The 19,539-nt window shown below is 35.8% G+C and overlaps 1 long non-coding RNA gene across 1 annotated transcript in view; it reads left to right on the top strand.

Annotated features, from left to right (window-relative positions):
• The window catches only part of LOC148128145 (uncharacterized), a 230,148-nt gene that overhangs the window by 40,980 nt on the left and 169,629 nt on the right, over positions 1–19,539 (top strand). The window lies entirely within an intron of this gene.

The following is a 19,539-nucleotide window of genomic DNA, read 5'->3' as shown; positions in this document are numbered from 1 at the left end:
ATGTTACATTTATAATTAACTAGTAACATACTATCATAGTTAATGCTACTTGTTCTGATTGTTAAATCAGGGAGAAAATTTAAATACTGTAATCCCCAGTAGAAGCAATCTTGGTATTGACCATCATGAATTCTGTGACATTCCTAGAAGTGGTTATGCTGCTTCTTTTTAGCCATGATGGACACCCAAATTAAAAAAAAAAATTTTTTAAAAATTTTCCTTCTCACAGATCGATCAACAATTTTGTTTGTTTACTTATTCAATCCATTTATTTAGCTACAAGGTATGTTAGACCAAATGTAAAGTGCTTCAAGAAAGAGCCTAACTGTTGCCTGGTTCCACAGATAAAGTTCGAGAAAATGATTTTTTCAGATGATGCTTAAGGAAGCTCAGTGATCAGCTGGCCCAACAAGCAAACCTGCAAGAGACTGGACCAGATCCTGACAAATGATACCATAGTGCCATTCAAATCTTCCAGAAAGATGAGCCAAACATGATGCTCCACTTGTAATGGAGCGATGAGAAGAGTTGATTGACTGGGTAGAACAAAAGGGCCCAGACAGTCTGAATACGAAGGATCTGGAGCTGTGCATGGTTGACAGGTTATTAAGAGCTCAAACTCTCACAGAATGCCACATATGTGTGTGTGTCTGTCTGTCTGTGTGTATACATATATACATACATACATACATCATATATATATATATATACACACAGAGAGAGAGAGAGAGACAGACAGACAGACAGACAGACAGACACAGATGTTTGATACTCTGTCCACAGAGTCATCTATTTTAAAAGATATCAATAACTTGATATAGTTGTTATCCAAAGTTTATTGGCTTTAAGTTGTATTTTAAAAGCAACACATTGTTCAATCTCTTTGAAATTTAATAAACAGAACATCTTAAGTAACTTCAGTGTAAAATGATGCTAGTATGTAAAAACAGGATGAAGTGTGTGGAGATAGGGAATGGGAGGTCCATGTGAAAATTATTTTCAAAACATGAATTGAAATATGACTGTGAATTAAGTAACCTATAAGTAAGCATAAAATACATTGTGATGGATGAAAGAAAGAAAACACAAAAATAATTTTAAATTCAAAAAACCCCATATCTACCTTCCACTTTTAAAAGCCCCCTCTCTCCCTCCCTCCCTTCCTCCTTTTCTCTCTCTCTCTCTCTCTCTCTCTCTCTCTTTAGGAAAACTTGTTATAACATGGGAAAATGTCATTTTTCTATGGTAACTTTGCTTCAATTTCAGAGTCCTGAATTGCAACATCCATTTCAGTCTCTCAGTTTAGTTTTTTTCCCCTTCCAGACCCAAACACTTCCAGTTCCTGGGAAGCTTTTCCAGATGTTTTTTTTTTTTAAATCTTTGGGATCAATTTTACAAAGGCATCAGTATCACTTAGGGCATAGGCTGGGTATCAAGGTTGCTTTGTCCACTGCTTGTGACCTTTTGGATCCTATTACAGCTAAGTATCTGACCTGGGCCACATGGCTATATGGTCTCTAGTTCCAAAGTTGTTATTATGGCAGCAATAAGAATCATAATGGGTCTTCAATAATTCATATGGCTTGCTTTCTGGAGAAATGTAAATCTTCCTAGGGATTGAAGCCTATTAGCTTTCAAAAATGAAATAAATTGTAGTGCAGGTGTTCAGAAAAATGGAAGCATGCATGTTTCAAAAGCTCCTTTGTGCTTTGCCTGCCAAAGTATTCTAGCAAAAGGAAAAACCCCTACCCATAGCTCAACAAAACTAATTAACAGAACAATCCTACCTGTGTAGCTGTTAAATTCTCCCTCTCAACTTCTGGAGAGATCCTCTTTTACTGACATTTTTAAAAGCATGTCTGATATTTTTAACATATTGATATTGATTGAAGAAAAGTGGCTTTCATCTATCTGCTGACAATTTGCTAGTCTTTAACTTCATGCCTTTAGCCCAGAAAGCATAGGATTTTATCTTAAGCAATAAATATATCATTTCAGTTTCTGGCAAAATGGTTTTTATTTTATTCTAATTTTCAATAATAAGATATTTTCTTTTACATGACTGTTATTCTAATTAGCTTAGATATTGTTTTAAAACATATCTCAAAGCAACACCTCCATCCCCTCTCCCATATGTATTTTCTTATTCTTTTCTCTAACTATCAATGAACCTTTCCACAAAGTCAGGTTAAAAATTTGTTATACTTATTCTTATTTGCTTTCTCTATATTTAAAAGAGTAATTGAAATAACTGAAAGGGGGAAATATTTCAAGTTGTATGGAATCAAATATAGGATAGACTAAGGACAGGATTAATATTTTACTAGATGAATATTGCTTCTTTCTTTAAAAGATACCAGTTTTACTCTCCCAATAAAGTTGAAATCCTATATCCATTTTTCTAAAACCAAGGTGCACTGAATTCATTTCCGAATAGGTATGTCTAGAATCATGTTACCAATTCCTGACATGTTGGTCTGATGTTTTATTGTGATGGCCACTGAACTAGAAAATATTTAAGAAAATTCTAAGGATAATGTCACATCAAATACTTTGACTAATTTTGCAATAACTGTAAGAAACACTGAGCTCTTGCAATATTTATATCAATGGATATACTGCAAATAAAATTTACAAGAAAGAATCTCTAGAGAAAAAAAGAGATTAAAAATGTGGAGTATTTATATGAAAAGTTATCTATAATACACACAAACACAAACACACACACACACACACCTTTTAGCACTTATGTCCTCCCCCTCCACACACACACACACACACACACATTTTTGTTTCCATTCAATTGTGTTTGACTCTTGCAACCTGCTTGACAAGTCCATACAGTTTTCTTGGCAAGGTTTTTCAGAAGTTATTTACCATTGCCTTCTTCTTATGGCTGACAAAAACTGACTCGCCCAAAGTCACCCAGCTTGGTGCTCTAACCACCATACCAAATCTCCTTTAACCACCCCACTATACTTTGCCAAGTATACAACCAATATATTTTTCTATGAAAATGCAAGTGAAGAAGAAATATGCATGTTTTAATTTTTTTTTAAAAAAATGCTAGTGTAGCATCCCATCCCATGCCTTGACTATTACACACAGATGATAAATTTAGTGACAATGACAAAGGCAATTTCATATTGTTTGACACAAGGCAATATTAAGCCATATCTGTATTTTACCCAGAAAATCAGATGGACAGAAAATATAATGTAATTGAAGGTATCATGCTGAATTCTGGCCACTCAACACACTATTGAGGAAAAGCTGAATATTTTCAGAGTAGTAATAGTGTTTATGATGCAGCTAGATTAAAGATAAAAATGAACCACATACTAGCGCTTAGTAAGAGAGCAATGAGGGTCTTGGAAAAGCTATTTCAATATGATGTTTCTATACCTACAAAAATCATAATTGTGCAGGCCATGACTTTTCCCATGATACTCTGTGGAAACAAAAGTTGGATTTCAGAAGAAACAGGTTAGAAACAGGATGACACTTTTAAGATTTGGTATTGGAGAAGGCTCCTGAAAATACCATAGATATCCCTAGAAAAAGAATTAATTCAGAGCTCTTGGTCTGAGCACAAAGGACCAAGTTTAAATGATAATATTCTGGGTGAATCATATGAAGACCTAATTCTCTTGAGAAGACCCTAATGCTAGAAAAGGTGGAAGGAAAAAGAAGAGGGTTAGCAGCAGTAAGGTTCAATCACAAGAAGTCCTTGATTTACAACAATTCACTTAGTGATTGTTCAAAGTTACATGTCATGCCCCTGTTGGAATCTGATTCCGAGGGGGAGGTCAAGCAGCTGACAGGGAGTAGGAGTGTGGTTCCAGTGGCTGTGGAAGAAACTGGGGAAGGGCACAGACCGGCTGGGCCTTCAGAGGAAGATCCAGGGCCACCTCCTCTTCATCCTAGGGCATGCAGGAAAGAACGGAAAAGGGAGCAACATGAGTTATGTGGGTTATGTGGGAGAAAAGGGCCCTGACTCCTTTCATTAATTACAGCTGGGAAAACAGGATTTAAAAAGGGCGTTTGCGCACAGCACCTTTCTGGAAGCAAAGCATGAATTATCTTTGTTTATCAAGTCTTATCTGGGTTCTGGCATCCTCCCAGCTGTGTGTGTTTTGTTATCTTTTGAAGTCTTCAATTCCTTATTCTGCCCTGTTTCATTAATTGCTACAGTGTGGTGTGTGTTGGTTTTTATTTATAATCTATATGTACTTTGGGTTCAGACTGAATTTCTTCCCTTTAAAAACTGTTCTTGGGAGAGGTTTTTCTCCAGCTGATGATAACTGGACATTGGGGGCAAAGTTGAAGGTATTAAAAGGACTTTGCCTACTGTTGTGACTTTGTTGCTTTTGTGCCACGGCCCAGGTCATCACATTACAACTTCACTGAAAATAGTTACTTATGACCATTTTTCACACTTAAGGTTGTTGCAGCATTCCCATGGTCACGTAATTTACATTCGGATGCTTGGCAACAGACTCACATTTATGACCATTGCTGTGTCCCAGAGGTCATGTGATCCCCTTTTGCAACTTTCTGGTGAGAAAAGTCAATGGGGAAGCCAGATTCGCTTAACAATCATGTTACTAACTTAACAATTGCAGTGATTCACTTAACAAATATGGCAGGAAACATTGTAAATAGGGCAATAGTCACTTTGCAAATTTCTGCACTTAGCAACATAAATTTGGGGCTCAGCTGTGGTCATAAGTTGAGGACTACCTGTACAACAATGATGAATGCACTATTGGAAGATTTGAAGGGCCAGGTGGGATGAGAAATTCTATCTATGGCAAGGGTCTTCAAACTTGGCAAGTTTAAGACTTGTGGACTTCAGCTCCCAGAATTCCTGAGCTAACATGACTGGAGGAGGAATTCTGGGAGTTGAAGTCCACAAGTCTTAAACTTGCCAAGTTTGAAGACCCCTGATCTGATGGTTGCTGTGTTGCCATAGATTTGATGGTGTATAATCATTCCCTTCCTCCTTCTCTCAATCATAATGTTACTGAATACAATAAAAGTACGTTATTATTATATTAACTGCTTAATCCAAATAAAAAGTTCTGAATGCTATTTCATAATTACTCAACAGAGAAAAATTATATCAAGGTTTAGAGAATAATTCTGTTCATAAATTATGCGTAGTATTCTAATGCCTTCAATATTCCAAGAATGAAGAAAGCCCCTGGGTAGAAAGAAATGCCTGTTATATTTCTTTTGACAGATGAGACCTGAGCATTATTACTTTTCTATGTTCCTTCAGGGCAGGTCACCCTTTCAGTTCCCCAGCATAATGTGCCACTAATTCCCAGGGCCTCATAACTCTTTGAGATTTAAACATTTCATTTTAGTTGAATAGCTACTATTTTCTACTAACCATGAATTCGACTTAATTACTTTTCAACAAAACTGAGTCAGAAGAACAGGGGCCTAACTGAGATAAGATTTACAGGACAGTGCATGATTCTTCTCAATTCTGATGATATGTGTGCATTATGTATTTATTATTTTCCCTCTGAATAATTCAACCTGCTGTAACTTCATAGACAATAATGAATGAATCACTTGGACTCAAAGCAATAAACAGGAGCTAGGTTCAGTCTGAGCTAAACATGAGCTAATAAACTTTCTAAATCATTATATTTCTTAAGTAGAATCCTTCTAGCTTCATAGCGGAGTTTCTCAAGAGCTGCAGGTCTTTAGCTGTTGTCTGAGAGGGAAGAAATACATGGGAATGTTCCCACAAATTATACATTAAATTTACAATAGTATTGTCATCACCAATGATAGAAGAATATAAATTATGCAGAAAGATCAAATGGATATTTATGTATTGATCTGGTTTGGTTTCTATAGCTGCCTATCTCAACAAGCGACTCTGGGTGATGTACGCCATAAAATGCAAAAAAAAAATTAAAATTAAAACAGTTCAAAGTTAAATACTTAATTTATGATTCCTGAGTACAATTATTGACATGGTTGTTAATATAGCTAAGAAATGGTGCCCTTAATATACACAGAGCCCAGTTTGGGACATATAACCAAGTCTTCATGGTCTAACAAAAGCGCAACATTGTTGGGGTCATCCTGATATCATAGTAGTACAAGAACATAAAGAGTCTGTAGAATCTAGTATTTTGTGTCACAGAGTAACCAGGTGAATATTTGCATCTTGGAAATTCCCAATCCTGGACATTTTTCATCCGGGGCACATCCAGAATTCCCAAAACTGAAATAGAAATTGTGGGAGTATAATGAACCCAGGAATAGACCATAAAGAGATCATAAAAACATATTATAAAGAATAGAGCCAGTTTGGTCCAGTGGTTAAAACACCAGGCTTAAAAAGCAAAAGCCCATGGGTTCAAATCTTGCCTTGGCCATAAAAGCCAGCTGGGTGACCTTGGGTCAGTTACTCTCTGTCAGCCCAATTCACCTCACAGGGTTGTGGTTGTGGGGAAATAAGAAAGAAAGTGTGTTGGGCATGTTCGCCTCCTTGAATTATTTGTAAAATTAATAAAAGCAAGATATAAACAAACAAACAAATGCCATAGGCATCCATTCCTAACCATGTTTATGCTAAAATGATTAAAATGGTGTGTTATGATATTATGATGTAAGCTCCACCCTTTACTTCTTGTGTGGTGACATTGTGCCCAAATATGTAACAGAAGGGGTTTGCATCATGATTTTATAATGTGTTTTTCATGTGCCTTCTATGGATAACTATTTATGAAGAGTGATTTCCTATTTATAGATGTATCTATAAATAGGAAATCACTTTATCCACTATTGACCTCACTATCTATCTATCCACTATAATAATATAATATAATATAATATAATATAATATAATATAATATAATATAATATAATATAATATAATATAATATAATATAATATAATATAATATAATATAATATAATATAATATAATATAATATAATATAATATAATAATATATCCACTATAATAGTGGATATAACTATCCACTATTGACCTCACCCCATTCCTAAGAGGTTTGTAAGGAGTGTGCATAAGGGCACAATCGTGCTTACCGTCCCTGTCCTTTTGTCTCCATTTATTTGTACCTATTTCCTATATTCTTACTCGTGTTTATACTTATACCTATTATCTTGTAATCAAATGACAAATAAAATAAATAAATAAAATAAAGATAAATCTGCTCTATAGAAGCTAAAATGGCATATAACTGGTGAGGTTCTATGGCTAAAGATAGCCTTCACTTAGTTTTATCACGACCAGTTCAGCATTTTGAGAAGTATATATGATATATATGATAAGGAATCATTCCTTTAAGAATGATCATATAATAATGGCGATAGTATCTTCAGCTTATTTCATAATTAAACTATTTGTTTCCTGGCAATCCCAGACAGAAGCAATAAAACATCTACTTTGTCATTTAGACAAGGGGACATTGTCTTTCTAGGAAATTTCAAAGTTTTCAATCATTAAATTCATAGCCAAATTGTACTTATACACAGCTAATTTCTAATTTTCTACAATCTCTTCTAAGTTTCTCAAGAGTTTCATTAAAAGGCTACAGGCTTTGGAGTATCATCTTGGAGAAAAACTGTTTTCATGTTAAAAAAACATGGCCATCTCTTTTCTACACTGCGGCATATTGTATTTCAATTAATAGCTGAATAGCAGCACATATGCCATCCAATTTCCTTATTTCTTTTTGAAAAAAACTAATAAAGAATTCAAATTTGTGCCCTATAGATTAAAGCTGAATGACAGACATAAACTATAATAAGCTGAAAATGCAATAACAATGAACATTAAATGAAAAATGAATATATATATATATATATATATATATATATGAATGATTGATACTCTGTCCACAGAGTCATCTATTTTAAAAGATATCAATAACTTGATATAATTGTTACCCAAGTTTATTGTCTTTAAGTTGAATTTTTAAACCTACACATTGTTCAATCTCTTTGAAATTTAATAAACAGAACATCTTAAGTAACTTCAGTGTAAAATAGTGGTTCCCAAAGTGGGCGGTACCTCCTCCTGGGGGTGGTGGGATGCCTTAGGGGGTGCTAAGAGGCAAGGGGGCCGGCAGGGGGCACTAAGAGACGGCAGGGTAGTGTTTGAGGCACTGGCTGGCCCTGCAGATTCACCCTTTGACTAGCACCGCTCCAGAGCCAGTGCCTCCAATGTGGAAGCGGTGGCACATTATGTGCCACTTTGGCTGTGTTCGACATGCCGACCCCCTGCCACCTCTTAGTGCCCCTCTGCCAGCCCCCTTTGGGACACTAAGAGGTGGCAGGGGGGCATTCAAAGCACCATCCCTGCAGGTTCACCCATTGACTGTAGTAACGCTCCAGAGCCGGTGCCTCCAATGTGGAAGCGGTGGCACATTATGTGCTTCCACGGCTACGTTTGACACGCCACCCCCTGCCACCTCTTAGCATCCCCAAGGAAGCCGGCAGACAGGTGCTAAGAGGCAGCAGGGGGGCGTTCGAGGAGCCAGCCAATAATCGAATGTTCATTGAGACCAAAATTACCATAGATTTATGTCTTTTGTAAGGAGCTACCATTTAGTTATCAGTCCAGAGATTGTCCTATACCATACCAATACACAATGTATATCTAATGTTTTATTTATGATTTTCCATTGGTTAAAAACAGTATATAATTTAATTAGGCAGTATAGTTTAATTTGTTATCAATATGCACATTGCAATGATGTAAATATAACTAGCAATCCATATAATTTTGTAATTTAACTATCATCTCTAATTATATTTGGGATATTTCAAATTCTTGCAGATGTACTTTTGTCTAAATCTAATTAAAGTTAATACATTTAAATTTACATGAATAAGATTGGAGATGTAACAGAATTTCATTTATCATTTCCCTAAACTTCTTTATATTATCCAAATATTTTTTTTTCAATCTGTTGGTCATCCTCTCCAATTATTGCAAATGTATGTCTTCCTTTTCCAGGATGTATTAGCCATATAGGAATTCATTCTTTCCATTGTTATCAGAATATTACACTAATATTCCTTGTGTCATGAACTTTTGAAATTTAATATTCTTCTCTCCATCTTTGAATTATGTTTATTACTTGTGCTTCAGGGTTATACTTGAGGCCAATATTTATCTTAGGCTTTTATAATTCAACTGTGTAATCATTCATTCTTGCTGGATACCTAATAGCTTTCTAACAAGGAATGTTGCTTTTCCTGTTCCTTTACTCAGGAATAGTGTACATTTATAAACATATTTAAGTAGTGAATTAAAATACAACAGCAGAATAACTATCGGTTATTTGATTTCACATCATATTTGTAAAATTGAAATTTTTATGTTTCAACGTGTGTTATTTTAATCAGCTGAGAAAGATGTTTTTGAGATATTTTTGAGATATTTTTATTTTCCTAGTTGTCACATATTCTAATTGTATTATTGTTAACTTAAACTATATAACTTTGTTGGTTTACTACTCTTTACACTATAGCATAATCTGCCTTCTAATAAATTGTATTCACTGCCCTGATGGCCACACAATCCTGGGAAAGGCACACTTGGATTCAGAGGCTACAGAAAGTCACAATATTTGCTCCATCAGTTAGTTCTTCAAAGTTTGCTTTTTTGCCATCCATCTTGTATCCAGTGTCTCTGGGTGGCTTTTAGAAATGAAATCTGAAGTGCTCCAGAAAGATGAAATATATACAAATTCAGAGGCCTGAAAACATGTCACTTTCAGATGATAGCTATTCCAGAAAGTTAAGGTAAGATTTGATAAACATTACTCTCACATTACTGAGCATTAATCTACCTTGATAACAAGTCTGACAAGGGGTCCTCCTGTCCATATAGCTTTTTGCTCAGTAATTAAAGTGAAGCAATTGATGGATTCTCCTGGCTTCATTTCTTCTCCCAACCAGCAGGAAAAATCACCATCAGTTGTTCTTCTTTAACCTGTGGCATAGTGGGGTTGAACTAGTGTGGACAGGTGACTGCTATAGAGGCTTTAGCCACCTTTCAAAAGTGACGAGTTACCAATGTAGAAATGCTCTGTGCTGCTAACCTTAAAACACTTAAAACACCTTGCAATGAGCTGAGTGGCAAACATTTAATAAATAAAATAAATTTAAGAAATAAAACATTTTTGTTTAAATGGACACACCTCTTATAAACAGAACTAAAGGATATGCCTTTAACTTCAGGAAAGAACTAATTATTATTTTATTAGCAACAGCATATCAGCATAATAGTTTTATTAGTGTGACAGAGGAACTCAATTTCAGATGTGCGTACTGTATTTAGAAGTATCATACTCCATATAGAAGTAAAACCTCTGTAGGCCAAGGTTTTCAAACACTTCCCACCCACAATGCATATATTTTGGAATTTGTGTTAACATTAAGGAGAAAAAAAGAACTTCATTCCTTATTTCTAAACATGCATATGGTTTTATTTTATGCCAGTAGTTTTTTAAATTTCTTATTATTATACATAGCTAAAGTAGGAACAATTGATTTTTTTTTAGGCTCTAATTGGACACGATCAATTGTGAATCACTAGTGGAACAGCAAGGTAATTCATCAGCTGCTTAATGTTGTAATGGCAATGGGTTGCCCTTTCAACTGAGAAAAAAAATGGTGTGCCCTAAGGGAATGAGATTTAAATCATTGTGCTCCTGACAATTAAATGGGTGTACTGTTGTCTGTTACAGCATCATTATTCTTAATACTGGGCTGAAAGCTGCTGAGTTTAGAAGAGGTCCATAATATGCTATGAGAGTCTTAGAAATCCTGTCCTTGGTGCTCTTAGTATACAAATGTGTATAATCAAAGCATACAGCCAAATTATGGGGAAGATAAAAACCAAATCTTTGTTTTTTTAGGGGAAAACAATAGCTAAAGTTTTTGAGGAAATAAAATGAATTAACTGCTCAGTTTTATGATTCTGCACATCTAACAATGTGTAGTTTAAACTGCATAATATTGCACTACAGTTTCTTATGTGAATTGAGGCCTGCATTATACATTAACATGCTCTTAGCTGAGAGAAGACTGCAACTGACAAGTTCCCATGATACAGCATAGAGAATCAAAACGTGTACTTCTTTCCAAACACTAAGGTAACATCGTTATTGTCACTGCTAGAAAACTTCCCTCCCTAAACTCTTCTTTCTCTAAGTCTTAGAGGAGATTTAACAGTATAGCAAGAAAGTTTCCTTATCACTGCTGCCTATTTTTCTCCCTCTTGGTTTTAGATATTTTATATGAATCTTCACCTGGATTGTGACCACAGCTGAAATTGGCTGAACAAGTTTCATATATGCAGTATCATATCAAAGCTGAACTAGCTTCTCATACACCAATTTCAAGCTTTCTAACAGTTCTAGCAAAACTGTCTAAAATTGAGGTGGGTTAAAAAAAAATGCAATTCAGTCAATGCCAATAGCCTAACCAGAAGCAGCCAGGTGCAGAAAGCAGGAAGAAGCAGAGAGACCAGACTTGTGAATTGTTTAAGGAAAATAAAATTAGAGAGAAAAGGGGGTGAGGGAAGTGTTACAAAATAGTTTCTCTGAGACAGAGGTGCGTAGTTCATTCTCACTTTTCCCAAAGCCTGCACTGTGTCCCTTTTCAGCTATCAAATGTATTTTAAGATCTCAGGTTGACTGACTGATTAGGCCAAGATTGTAGGGAAAAATGAATGATTAAGAAGATAGTCTTTCCCATCGCCTTTTGGGAAAATAAAAGCTTCAGCCCCCAAACCTCAATATGCATACAAGGAAACCTAATATTTCTGAACCGAAAGATTTTGCAAAGAGGGGAAAAATTTGAAAAGAATAAAAAAATAACTGTCTACAGGATTTGTTTGGAAAGTATTAAATCTGCCAAACAGGGGTTACAACACATGACTGAGAATGCTTACCATTCCTATTTTTCTCCTATTTTGAATTTGTAAACAACTATATATAAATAGAAGTTGTGCATTCAATTTTGCATAAAGATGTTGTTGAAAGGCTTGGAAAATGTCACGACTGTCCTCATGAAGTTCACTTTGCACAATGTCATCAGGGGTGGGATCCAACCGCTGTAACTACCGGTTTGGTGATTTTACATTCTGCGCATGCATGTATATCATCATCATCTAGCTGCCTGGACAGCTGAGCAGCACTGCACGCGGGTGCGCAGTGGTTGAAAAAGCACTTTTTCCCTGCTTTTTCAACTGCAGCTCTGTCATGCAAAGCAGCTGCGGTTGAAAACGTAAGAAATAAAGCTCAGGTAAGAGCCCGGAAAGCAGGTGGGCCAAAACAGCAGCAGACATAGAACTGGTTCTATGTATTCTGTCTGTTTGCTACTTTTCAGAGCAACCAGTTCTACAGAAGTGGACAGAACTGGTAGAATCCCACCCCTGGATGTCATGTTTAATTTTATAATATGAAAAGACTATGTCAGATCCCTTTTATTTAATGATTCAGTGAAACATTCAATTTGTTCAGCAGTGCCCAAATTTATGTGAGTATATAAGTATAGTTACTATTAACAGGTATCATAGGTCTGAATAAGAGACAGGAAGGACAGGCTAGAAATGTACCAATGTCTATTTAAAAGTAGACTATATTTCATTCCTTGAGTCTCTGGAAATCCAAGTTCTGTTGCAAAACTAAATCATATCCCTCTAACTTAATCTTTATCCTGGCTTGTACTATATACTGAGTGAAGTTGGATTCACACTGAGTTGTTGATAGAACTGATTTCTTTTCCTTAGAAACAGCAAGAGAGGTCACAATTGTTCCCCTTTCTTTTTCATAGAAACAGCAAGAGAGGTCACAATTTTCTCCCTTCTATCTGCTCCACTTATTCTCTCCTTAAGATTATTGTCACAGCTTGTCATGATGGATATTGAAAATGAATTCAGCTCCTTTTCCCATAGATCTGTTTTCTGCAGCTATACTTTTTTCTTATTCTAAATTTTCTAATATCCTTGACATTTTGACTGCTAACCTTTTTTATTCTGTTTCTCTCCAAAATAACTTTTAGCTGACCAGTGTAATACAATCTTGGGATTCAGACATAGTTGGAGCCCATTAAACAACCAATTAACTAGGATTTACCATATATGGTTGTCTTATCCAGATGATCACTAGATGGCAGCAGAGTTGGCATTTACTGCCATCTGGTGGTCATGTTTTCATGATGCAGGCTTCAGCTCATCAACAGACCCTTGGAGTGGCAACCTAGATTTGTGCTTAGCTCTTCCACTTTTAAAGGAATTTTCCATCTTCTCCCAGCATCTGACTTGGTAGGGACAATCTGAAATACCTCTTTCCTAATCTTGGTGATGATGGAGTCAGGAGCTACAGGTAGTATTTGCTGATCTTTTATTAGATGGTTGATGTTTTTAGGCATAACTTCTGCTGTCCGGAGCCCTAGCACTGTTCTACATGAGTATTTTGCCTTGGGTTACAAAAAAAGACTAGTTTATATGGATGCTTCTTCAAAAAGCAAAGTTCATACATTATGTACACTTCGTGTGTAATAGGTGGGATGTTTTTTATTGAAGACTGCTTTATGCACAGCTTTTTCCAAAAACTGGTAGATCTGTTATAAAATGCCGGTCAGTCAAAATTGTGAAGGAATTTGTCACTGGTGGTTTCACAAATGTGTGCATTTTCTGCTCCATCTTCTAAGGGATTTCACTAACCTTTTACTAATCATATTATTGGAGTATTTTGCATAATCCAGAAAGATATATGAATGCTGAAGACCTGGCCAATATTGCAATCCTCTTTCAGCCATTAACAGTTTGGATATCTGAGAGTGGGAGTGTAAGTCACATTTCTGTCAATTTCCCATTCCAATACAAGTGACAGGAATTCTGATAAACTGGGATCCAGAATAGACCATATGACAAAGGACAAAGGATGGAGTAAAAAGGCCCTCTCTTAATGTATATCTTGTAACCACTTCTGTCTGAAATTGTCAATCAGGCTAGTTTTGAATGCAGGAATATCTGTCTACCATTAATCTTTACCCCCACTTTCAAACAGAAACTTTCAAAATAGCTTATAAAGTTCAAAATTAAGGAGATTTTTACAAATTGGCATAACAATATAATACAAAGAAAAAAAAAGAAGTGAGGATAAGAAAGAGAAAGGAAAAGAGGAGAAAAAAACCTCAGATTCTGGATTAAGCTGCAGAGTTCAGTGAAAAGTGCCACAGATTGCAGAGACAGAACAAATAATAGAAATAGAAAGTCAACTACAGCAGCAGATATGGAAAAAATGCCTAATTAATACACAATGAGATTTCTCCATAATTCTGCATATACTGAAGTACATTGCCATGATCAAAATGAAAAACAATTATATTTCACAAAAACTTAAGTATATAAATTGTTTCAAAGAAAACAAATAGTTTAACTATGACATGTATTTTTAATTTTAAAAGCCATCAGATTCAAAATGGCCACAAAGCTAATCTCATTCACCAGGGATTGAAAACTATAATCCTATGACCAATGCATTGGGAGTAAACCTCACTTTATAGATTTTGCTTTTAAGCATGCAAATGTAAGATTATTGCATAACTAATGTGAAAAGCAAATACTCTATCATTAAAATATGTTTATTAAAAAATAAAATGACTATGTTCCCCTTTTAGATCATAGTGAGGCAATATGTTGCAGTGATTAAGGTATTTGATTAGAAACTGAAAGATCATCCTTTCTGAGGCACAAAACCAGCTAGGTGATTTTGGGCCAACCATACTCTCTTGGCCGTGTAAGAAGCAGCCAATGGCAAACCACTTTTAAAATGTTGCCAAGAAAACTTCAGGCAGTTTTCAGGAGATTGTCTCAAAGGCATACATACAAACTAAGAACAATGCATAGTTATTTCAGAATAAGCCCTACTGTATTATATATAAATGAGACACAATTCACAGAATAGAAGCAGAAATATTATCTCAGGCAGAGATGGTTTTCAGCAGGTTCTGATCAGTTCTGAAGAACTAGTAGCGGAAATTTTGAGTTAGTTCGGAGAATCAGCAAATACCACCTCTGACTGGCCCTGCCCCCATCTATTCTCTGTCTCCTGAATCCTAGCTGATTGGCTGGGTCTTCTTTTGTTGCCCTGAACAGGAGAACAGATCTGGAAAGCAGGTAAGTGGGGTGGGTGGGTATGGGATTTTACAGTATCCTTCCCCTGCCACGCCCACCAAGCCACGCCCACAGAACTGGTAGTAAAAAAATTTGAATCCCATCACTGATCTCAGGACATAAGAAAGGGCTTGCCTTCACCTAATCCTCTGGTCTTTAGATGTACGTACATTGGAACCTCAGGTCCCGAACGCTTCTGACCACGACCAAATAGGGTGCTGACCCAAAAATCCACAAAATATTCAACTCTGGTCATGAACATATCCTTGGGTGGTGATCAAACAGCCACGGCAATTTCCCCTGCTGCACCATTTTTTTCCAGTATGCGCATGCGCAGTCAGTCTTGTTTTCCATCACAACCAAAGTCCTGGAATGGATTACAGTTGTGACCTAAGTTTCCACTGGATATCTATATGTCTAACCAAACTTTTTCTTCCTATAGTGTTTCATAGTGTATAATGTGTCATGCTTGATTTAATCATGGCTTGTTTTATGAGTAAAAAGTGACAGGATGCATATATGGTGTGAAACTATTGTGGGAGACTCCCTTGCACCCCTCTCCCCCAGAGAATGAAATATTTTGGGAAATATTAAAAAAGAAAAGATAAAATATTTCCCCTAAAGGAGAAATGAAATTTTTTTAAGGGAGGCAAAAACCAGCTCCGGTCTCCCTGCCCCAAGCAGAAACTGAAGAGGCCAGCTTTTAGAAATGCAGATTTGGTGATCCATTTAGAAAGATTGGGTTGAGACAGAAACTCAGATAAGCAAATAAAAGGTTAACAAAATTAGCTCAGACACACCTAGGATTTGCATTTCCTCTTTTGCCTATAGAGCCAGCTCTGACCCCTACATAACCCCTACATGACCCCCATAGAAATCTGGAAGGTATAAAAACCCACCCAATCTAAATTCCATTTTGTCAGCTGTCCAGAATTACACATTGTTAGTGGTTCTGCTTCATCAATAAAGAGAACCTTTCTTTCCAATCAGCCTCCAGCCTTCATTTTATCTCCAGTGCCTTTCTCCTGGATTGGAACTGAACCAGATGGATTTTCCTTCCAACACTATCAAACATGCTAATCAGTTATAATGGAAGATTATAGTTTAGCATCATCTATGATCCCAGCCTGCTTATTGCAAGCCTTATGTAGCTCAAACTAAAGATTTAACTTATTTTAAACTACAAAAACTCAAAAGAGAAAAATGCTAAACATACTTAAATTTCTCAAACTCTCTACTTTGCATATTAGTTAGCATGCAGTGGTCTTCCTTAAATCTCGGTTGGTATGAATGCATATATACAGTAGAACTGGTTTTGGGAAGAAGCAAAGACCTATTAAGGAAGAAGAAAACACTACTCTGCCCTGCAAAAATGCAAAGCATGAACAAAAAATCAAAGCAACCTATCTTGTTTTTGGCTGGTATAAAATGGAGCACCAAGAAACTCTGATAGATTTTTCAAGATTATATTATTTTACCTTACAGCAATAAAAAAAACATTCCTGGGATCCCTGCTGTTTCTGGAATGACAGACAGCAGCTATGTATGTCTGAACTAAAACTAACTTCATCAGCCATACTGAACTAAAAATTGCTTTCATGTTGTAGATTATTCTTGTTATCATTCACTATTATAGTCATATACATTCTAAAACACTGTCAAAGATGTGCAGAAACAGTACTAAAGGTGCTAGTGTAGCACTCTTAAAATAGTTCAGGTGATATCTTACCATGTATCTGGTGACTAAACCAAGTTAATGCAATGGTATTAGTGTGATTGGTGTATATATTATCCCCCAAAGCCTATTTCCAAATATTTTTGTTAACTGATAGGATGTAGGTAGTTGAACATAAGATTTCAATGGATACAATAATTTCATTTTTCTTTTGCAGTTATTACTGTGCACTGTTGCACAAAACAATAATAATAAAAACTGAACTTAATTCAATATTATTGGAATAACTCATTTTTATACACTGAATGTATAATACTTAAAACATTTCCATCTTATTCTTCCACAAGCAGAAGAATTTATATTAGCCATGAAAGTCAACTGGACTACTTTGGGTCAGTCATTCTGTCTTAGCAAAACTTACCTTGTCTCCAGAGTCTACACAGAATAGAATAGAATAACAGAGTTGGAAGGGACCTTGAAGGTCTTCTAGTCCAACCCCCTGCTCAGGCAGGAAACCCTATACCATTTCAGACAAATGGTTATCCAACATCTTTTTAAAAACTTCCAGGGTTGGAGCATCTACAACTTCTGGAGGCAAGTTGTTCCACTGATTAATTGTTCTAACTGTCAGGAAATTTCTCCTTAGTTCTAAGTTGCTTTTCTCCTTGATTAGTTTCCACCCATTGCTTCTTGTCCTTCCCCTCAGGTGCTTTGGAGAATAGCTTGACTCCCTGTTTTTTGTGGCAACCCTTGAGCTATTGGAACATTGTTATCATGTCACCTCTAGTCCTTCTTTTCATTAAATTAGACATAACCAATTCCCAATTACAACACCTCACAGGATTGTGGTTGGGGGGAAAATAGGAGATGGAAGGTGGGTGGGATATGTTTGCTACCTCGAGTTATTTGTAAAAACAATAAAGACAGGATACAAATAAATAAATAAATAAATCTAGCGAAAGAAATAACTTAATCTGATATTTCATTCATCAAGTTAAAAAGCACACAATCATCATGTTAATTTATCTGTAACTGTAAGTAATAGAATCAAGTGAACCAGAATGATTTATTGGCAGGCCATCTCATCAAAAAGAGACTACTGCATTTTCTAACATCGTAGCAAAAGTTTTGCTGAGAACACAACACAAAATCCTCAATCATAATACAAGGAATGTGTGCAGAATTTTCCATTATTTGTCTGATTCCTGCATTGTGCTAATGAAGCAAATTGGTTAATTTATGTAGATTACATCATTTGCATTATTCTTGGCCTGGCTGCAGACGTCCACAGAAGGAAAAGGGGCTGAATTATGATATAATTAACTAGAGAAAGATGGTCTGCAGTTCCAGGGAGGCCTAATCCATTCTTTGTGGAACTTGAATCCTTCTCTAAGCATTATTGTTGAAAGCTGGAGTCAGGAATATGTGGAATAGCCTTAAGAGGTTTTTATTTTTCTTTTTTTAATGAAGAAGCTACTACCAAAATGATGGAGAAAAATAGTCCTATCAAACCAAGGGAAAGGAAAGGGAAAGGGAAGGAAAGCTCTCTGGTTTCCTTCTGTGAATGTTCAATTCCTAGTAATTTCAAGTATCCCAACTTCATTCCTACGTATATCCTTGAAATACAAGGGTTTTTTTGACAGTCCTGCAGCAATCTATAGTATTACAGCTACAAGGAGACAATTTATACATTTAGAAAGAGTGAATACATGTGGTAATGGAACATATTTCATGCACCATCAATTATTGCTTCAAATGAAACAGTGTGAGGACTTAGAATTTATTATTATTTTATTTTTGAAAATGTCCTCAATTCATTTACACTGGAAAAAATACAGAGTATAAAAATCCACTCGCAATTCTCAAGTAAATGTCAAAGTCTATGGTCAGGCATAATGTTTGTATATCATAAAGATGTTGCAATGAAAATGGACAAAGTGAACAAGCTCTGAGCTCAGAAAGTAAAGATAGTACCAATAATGCAATCCCAAAATAACTGAAGCACCATTTGAACACCATCAGCATTGACAAATTCATAATCAGTCAATTGCAAAAGGCAGCTTTATTCAGAACAGCTTACATCCTGCAATGATATTTATAACATCATCAAACATCCACATCTGTCTATCCCAAGTCCTTGGAAAAGATTTGTTAGGTAGACAAAAATGCAAAATCTAGTCTGAATATCTGGCTGGCTGTGTGACGAACCACATAATAACTAATATAACTATATAATTCACAAGACAGTTTTAAACATACCAAAAAAGTGGTGAAAAATTAACCTGCAGTTTATTTACATGCACAGCTATGTGGTAACACTACAGTGACAATGAAAAACACAGTCCTAAATTCACTTAGCAAAGACAGTTTAGTGCTATTACTAAAAAATTAGACAGTAGGAATCCTATAATTTAGAAGTGAACTTTATGGTCTGAAAACTGCATATCAAAAATGAGGATTCAATGAGCTTCAAATAACAATGGAATTAGATGTTGCTTTTTTGTTTTACATTTTTAGATATTTGGTGGGCTTGGTCTTTGCAGTAAATGAGGGATGAAATCTTCCAAGTTTTGATTCACAAGCAAGTGTCCCCATGTCAAGAAGGAGGTTGTTCCATACACTTAGAGCCCAGACTTCAAGGTCCATGTCCCTGGATTCAAATTATTTTAGCTG

The sequence above is a fragment of the Pseudonaja textilis genome, chromosome 1 (assembly GCF_049901715.1).
Source record: "Pseudonaja textilis isolate UNSWEBS1 chromosome 1, rPseTex1.2, whole genome shotgun sequence".
NCBI classification, from domain to species: domain Eukaryota; kingdom Metazoa; phylum Chordata; class Lepidosauria; order Squamata; family Elapidae; genus Pseudonaja; species Pseudonaja textilis.
The sequence above is the reverse complement of the archived record's forward strand: the minus strand, read 5'-3'. Positions and strand labels throughout refer to the sequence as shown.